Genomic DNA, 7,592 nt, shown 5'->3' on the forward strand with positions numbered 1-7,592 from the left:
TGGACATGTTAATATTTTTCTCAGTCATTTGACCCTTGACTTTGTTTATGATTTATGGTTTTTGGACTTTAGATACTACTTAGTAAAGCTCCTTCTTCTACAGTAGCAAATATATGTTCCCATGCTTTCTTCTAGAAGTTTCTGTTTTTCATTAGTTACATAACATCTTTGCTCCCTCTGGAATTTACTTTGGTTTAAAGAATGAGATAGGGATTCAGTATTTTTGTCCTCCTCCCCATATATATAATAATATAGTTGTTTTGATACCATGTACCTAATAATCTCTCATTCCTCATCAATTTGACATGACACCTTTATCACAAACTAACTCTCCATATATATTTGGATCTATTTTGGACCCTTTATTCTATTCCATGGATCTACCTATTTCTTTACAAGTTCTAAAGTACTTCAGTTATTACAGCATCAATTTGTAGTAGGACCATCCATACCTTGTTTTGAATTTTCCTGGCTACCATGAATTATAGAACTATTTTTCAAGATAAAAAAATCCTTTGTATTTTAATTGGGATTGGATTGAATTTATATGACAACTGAGGAAGAATTTATATACTTAACATATTTAGTCTCTTGATCCAAGAAATATTATGTCTTTCAATTTACTTATCTTCTTTTATGTCCCCAAATAGAATTTTGAAGTTTTCTTCATTTAAATTCTATATATTTTTTGTTTGTGAATGCTTAGATATTTGATCAGTTTATAGTTTTTAAAATAAAATATCTTCTTCCACTAAATTTTTTCATAGTTATTAATTAGGGATATGTTGCTGATTTTTATATACTCAATGTATAACCTTCCATTTTGATGAATTCTATGATTGCTTCTAATAGTTTTTAGTAATTCTCTAGGGTTTTTATTTTCTAGGTATATGTTGTAAACACTGTTGGTGTCCCACCCAGACTCCCTTTACAAGCCCAATACATCCGTCCCCCAGCTGCTGTGAATGTTGACTACTAACTACTCACAGTTAGCCCCTTCTCTGGAGAATTGCCTTTGGTTGGATGGGAGCTGAGTTGCCTAGGAGATAACATTTCCCTCCACCGTAACCAAGCAGCTCGTAGTCAGTAGCTAATGACTAATAACTAATTAATTTGGGTGAAAAATAAAAGCTTGCCCCCTTGTTTCAAAATGGAACCAACTCTGTGGTGCAATTCATAGTCTAGAGCTCTCTAGGGATCAGGCTGAGTATAAACTTCAGCTGAGACCACATCCCTCCTGAGTTCCTCTCCCTGCCTTACCCTGCTCCTTGAACTACCTTTCTCCAAAGAGCACTCCTCCAATAAATCACATGCTTGTGCATCCCTGTCTCAGGCTTTGCTTCTAGGAAACCCAATCAAAGATGATATACAATTCTATGAATTAAACAAATATTTATTAAACAAATATTATTGGGCATCTGTAATGTGCTAGCACTTTCTAGACAGGCATCTGAACAGACCAAGTTCCCTGTCTTGTAGAGCTTACACTTTAGTGGCAGACATTGACAATAAACAAGTAAACAAAGAAATAACTATATAATAAGGAGGATGAGGGGGCAGTGTGTTCTGGGGTGGGAGCACTATTTTTAAAAGAGCAATGAAAGGTGTATCACTTATTTTACTTTTGGTACAAGTAAACAGAAAACCCAACTCAATGTGGCTTAAGCAAAAAAGGCAATTTATTTTATCACAAAACAAAAAGTCCAGAGGTAGGAAGGCTCCATAGTTAGTAAAATACAGATATCATCAAGGAACCAGGTTTTTTCTGTCTTCCTGCTTTGCCATTCTTGGTGTATCAGCTTTGACCTGCCAACAAAAGAAACAAAGATTCCGAGGCAGAGTAAGTGTTAAACTGCAAAGAATACTTTGGAGACAAATTTAGTGTGAAGTCTTCGGGATTTACTCATTTATAGGTATATAAGAGAGAATACAGCCTTCTGAGATGGTGTCTCTGATCAAGGGCAAGGAGGGGACCTATAAAGGCAGAAGTCACAAGTTTCACAAAGAATAATGATTACGTGGTTTCAACAACTACTTTGATTGCCAGTTCAAAGTTGATTGGTGATAGTGGAGCTTGGCACAGCTGACTGCTATGCCCCAGGTCAGTTTGTTGAGTCTAGATAGTACAGTCACAAATTCCCCATCAGGTCGCTTTTCTACTGACTGACTAGTTTTCTGAAAACCAGTTGCTCTGGTTCCTTCTTCTGCGGAAGCAGTTGCTCTGATTCTTTGCTATATTACAAGCTCAGGGTCATGCAGTAAGCAAGTCTGAATGCATATATTCAAGGTTCAGCAAAAGTTTCTTTTATCACTTTCCTCATGGTCACAAGACGGCTGCAGCAGTTCCAGAGGCCAAATCCATACACACAGTATTAGGAGGCTATCTTGTGTCATGCTGTAGCATAGCAATTTATCAAGTCTTCACAATTTCTTTCAATAGTTAAGACTAGATACAGTAGATAAAATGTGCTGAATTCAAAATGCAGTACTAATTTCCCCCCAAGCAGTGAAGCAGAAAAACATTGGTTAGAATGAGAATCATGGTGACTCATAGTTTTACAAAGGGCAGGTTGAATCATGAAAGGACAAAAGATTCTAAATAAATTGTCCAAAGAAATACCCAATTCTGTTTGCATTGAATTATCTTCTTATCTAAGTAAATGTTTTTTTAGGAGCTGTTGATTACACATTGAATAGTCCCTGAACCCCAGAACTTTTGTAATCACTGAACATTTTAAAAGGCTAGGGTTTCCCTGGTGGCGCAGTGGTTAACAGTCCGCCTGCCAGTGCAGGGGACACGGGTTCAAGCCCTGGTCTGAGAAGATCCCACATGCCGCAGAGCAACTAAGCCCATGCACCACAACTACTGAGCCTGAGCTCTAGAGCCCGCCCACGTGCCTAGAGCCCGTGCTCCACAACAAGAGAAGCCACCTCAATGAGAAGCCTGCTCACCACAACGAAGAGTAGCCCCTGCTCGCCGTAACTAGAGAAAAGCCCGTGCGCAACAGTGAAGACCCAACACAACCAAAATAAATAAATTTATTTTAAAAGAGGCTATACTTCTCTGCACTGCCTCCCCTAACCAATCCATGTCAAGTTCTAACTGCACTACTTGAGGAGGGAGCTGGGCTTTTAACAAGCACACTTCTGGAAAAAAAGTAGGAAATAAAGGCCAGAAATCCCAGCTCTTTCTTCTAGGAAAAATACTGGATTTTATTTCAACTCATCGGTGATGCCTTCAGTCTATAGCCTGGGAAATTTGCCCTGAGGCCACTGCAATACATGGATTAGGGGTATATTTGGAGCTAATTTCAACCTATCACCATTGCACTTTCCTTGTAATATTAAAAAAAAGTTAGTGGGAGAGTGGAGAAAACCTGAAGGTATTGCTAGCCTGGAAAAGGGTTGAAGGAAAGAGAAGTTTGGGGACCACACAGACCAAACCAGTTTCATAGTTTTACCTGGGGCCAGGTCGAAATGGTTTACTTCAAAGCTCCTGTAACTGGTTGAACCACTTCTTCTCTGTCCTGACTTTATAATGTCTTTGGTTATAAACTGCATTCATAATTACAATATGGCTTGTCATTAGCTAATTCAATTCTTCTTAAAGTTCTTAAAGCTTCTTATCAAATCTACATTTCTAGTTTGGTTTATGTTTTTGTCTCCTTTTCACATAAGCAACACTTATCTCTTTCAAAAGATTTAAGAGCTTTATAGTCCAGTTTAAATTCTGGTTAACTAGTTACGAAGACTGTACTGGCAGAACAGATAAAACAGTTGGCATAACATTTATTCATTCAAGAAATGTTTGCTGAGGGTCTGCTGTGTGCCAGCAGGGGTTGAGACAAGCAAGATAGCTCTTTCTTTCAGGTGTTCAGCAATTATTCTTCATTGCTACTGGAGTTAATAGATAATAAGTCATTTAGGAGACACCATTTCATAGTGAGTATACATCTATTAGTCAACTTCGTGGTTTTGGGGCTAGAATTCAAAAGAAAGAGCGCCATGCCAGCCTCTTCGGCTTTCCAGAGGAACTTGGTGCTTTTCCCCAAGGTATCCATCTCCATCGTACAGTGAGGGCACAGCAGCAGGAAGCTTGGGTCTGAACGAAGTGGCATTATGCAGATGCACTGAATAAGTCCGTATTACGTATCTTTAGTTGACTCAGTCTCCCATCAAATAGTTTAAAAACTTCAATTCACATGTGGGAACTTTCATTAGTTCTTCTATTTATTCATCCAAAAATATCTATTAAGCACCATTTGTGGATGGATGAGAGCTATCAGCATCATTCCCAAGATGGAGGCTTTTGGGAAACTGATCATTTCATTTCTGGTACCTCCACAGGCTGACTGGCTTTAGTTTGAGATGCTCTTTGAAATAACTGTTATCTCCGCAGGTCTGAGATTTGGGATGGGTCCCCTCAGCTTCCTGCAAATGAGTATATGGTAGTAAAAAGGAAGAGGGGGTGTTTCTGATGAAATCTTGAAAATATGCTGACCATGCATATATCACCACTAGAAAGACATGCATAAGGAAGAAATGATATGCTGGTTGTTGTATATTTTCAAGCATTATCTCTTACTGTGATGTCCCTGGTGTCCTCCAAAGACCATTTTCCTTGATTACTGTACCCCAAGACCCAAGCTACCAGGTGCTTTGGAGACTTCCTGCCATATCCTCTTTCTGTCTCTCCTTAGTGTGGAAACCTGTAGTGATCAATTGTGTCATCATTGTCGTAGGTGCCTGGTTGTATAACCATCTTCCTCACTTCTGCTGACCTCGATCTAAAAGACATAGATGAAAAAAAAAAAATTAAAAAAAAAATAAAAGACATAGATGGCCAAACTGTACAAAATAACCAATCAGCCTCCAAGCTCAGACAAAAAAAAAAAAAAAAGGCAATGGATTTATTTGCTTAATTGTTTTCTCTTTAGGCTGTAAGAGTGAATCTTTATCTGTTCAATAAACTGTTGAGCATTTTTATATATAAGGCAAAATACTCTGCCTTTAGTAACAGTTTCACTGTTGAAAGTACCTCTTCAGAACATTTACTCCTGTATGTGGGGCAACAGCAAGAATCCAAGATGGCCTTCCAGTGATGTTCACCTCCAGGTATTCCCACCTTTGTGTAGCCCCTTCCCATAGTGCATCAGGTCTGGTCTGTGAATATGGCAGAAGTGATGGTAGGTGGATTTCCAAGGCTCAGCCATAAAAAAAATTGTGGCTCGGCCTGGCCACCCATATGAACTATAACATAATCAATGTTCATTGTTTTAAGCCACTAAATTTTGGGGTAACTTGTCATGCGGCAATAGTTACCTCAGTATGGTGTGTGAGGCCAGAATTAATCCATTTGAAGCTTTAAAATGGGATTTAGTGGGTCAAAATGATTTGCCACAGTAGAAATAACAAGTTGATAATTGCTTATAACAAAAGTAGTTTAGCAAGCTATATAGCTTTGAACAAGTAACTTATCTTTTATTGCTAAAGATACCATGAAAAAAATGACTTTTTTCCTATAATAATCAACATATAGGAAGTACATAATGAAGTTATATATGCCAACTTTATAGGAAAAATTACCTGAAGATTTTAGAAATTGTAATAAATGGAGCCTGGTTTAGTGGACTTAAAAAAAATCTTTAAAGCAGTTAATAGTAAATATGAAAGAATATCAAAAAAGAAAATTGATTTTCAATTTTTCAAAATTTAAAAATCGGTTTTCTTCTCTTAATAAGAGCTATCATTTTTATTAAGTCCTTAAAATAGCCTTGTGAGGAAAGTATTATGATGCCCAAATTTTAGGTAAGGAAACAGGCTTGGACAACTTAAATAACCGGTTTAAAGTCACCCAGATAGTAGGTAATTGAGCTAGAATTTGAACCCAGTTTTGCCTGTCTCCTTATCCTATACTTTTTCCATTATAACAGGACACTTTTCTAAAATTAGCTTTAAGGTTTGACATGTGTTGAATGTCATTTAGTCTACCACTACACACGGAAAATGAGTAGACTTATCAAATACTAATAATTTGGGTTTAAAAAAAAGTCCTACTGTTAAGTGCAAAGAAAGGGGTTGTTCTTCTCAATTATTCAAAATGTCTTCATCTTTTATCCATTCCTTCCACTGGTTAATTGCTCATCTTCTTGTTTACCACATACAACTGTAAAACTGATAAGAACTTAAGCTTACGTAGAGAGTACTTACCCCCAATTAACATTTAGTTGATAAAGATACTCTTATATAACATGTATAATATATGACCTATAACATAATTTACACATAACAAGAAATTATTCCCCAGCTAACATTTAGTTGCTACACTCTTATTATCTGCCCTTTTTTTTTTTTTTTTTTTTTTTGGTAGCAGATGTGATATTTTGATGCTTGGTAATCTATGCACAAGGAAACCTCAGAAGTGGCCACGTTAACCATGATATACTCATATGAATTAACAAACTTTCTTTTGCCTGTTTAGTTTTACTACTCTGAATATAATAAAACAATCAATGTCTATTCTGTAAGTATTTTTGTGAGTAAAATTGTCTATTCAATAAATATAGCATAACCATAGTATATATTTCATGATCCTGTTTCTACAGAGAACTTCTGTTGTTTCTGTATGATGAGAACACCCTGAAGATGATGTGCTTTGCTGAAATGCTTTGGTTTTTGCTCATGAATTTGGCTTTTACTTTCTCTCAGTGTGTTGTACAGTCTTCTATATATTTTTCCACACTGCTTTCTCTAGGAAGGGCCCACATTTTAGTTTTTTTACATCAATCACAAGTAAGTACTTTGAAGTACAATACTATGCTGTGACATTAATATAGTTTAGAGAAATAAATACAGTTTCACAGTGTTTGTGACCATAAGATGTAAGTTAAAGGCTTTTTGTTGAATAATTAGAATGTTCACTTAACATGAAACTCCTTTTCCTCCCTCCCTCCATATTTAACACCATCCATTACACCGATCCATCCCTTACTGCCAGCCTCAGTAGATGTGCGTTTTTGTTTGACGCATAAATCTGTGTGCTTGGCCTCACCGCTCCCATCTCCCTGTGGACTTTGGTTCATCAATTACCCCTTTCATTCCTTGGCCTCATTCTATCCCTTTCTGCTAGCTTTTGGACTGCTGCTTATAATTGAGCTCAAAATTCCCAGCCTGATAACAAAACCAAAGACCTCTCTACAAAAACTAACTCAAGAAGAAGTAGAAAACATTTGTAGGTCAATAACTAATAGAAGAAATTGAAAAAACCATTAAAGAAAAAAATAACTGATGATCATTAATGATAGTAACTACATTTAATGGTCGTGAAACATTTAGCTATATTTAAGTGCCATGCTGAACACAATATAAATTATCTTATTTAATCCTCAGTAACAATATGAGTTAGATATTAACACCATTTTACAGAAAAGGAAATTGAGGTTCAAAGAAGTAATGTTGCCCAGTGTTAAACAGCTTTATGTATTTCACTTACTGTGAAAGAGCTGGAGTAGGACTCAAGTTTGTTGGATTCTCTTACCTGTATTTCTTCACTTGGTCCAGCCAATCTAATGCATAACTTAATATCTTTGTGT

Source organism: Aethalodelphis obliquidens, unplaced genomic scaffold (assembly GCF_003676395.1).
Source record: "Aethalodelphis obliquidens isolate GAN/ISIS:26980383/991018 unplaced genomic scaffold, ASM367639v1 scaffold62, whole genome shotgun sequence".
In the NCBI taxonomy this organism is placed as follows: Eukaryota; Metazoa; Chordata; class Mammalia; order Artiodactyla; family Delphinidae; genus Aethalodelphis; species Aethalodelphis obliquidens.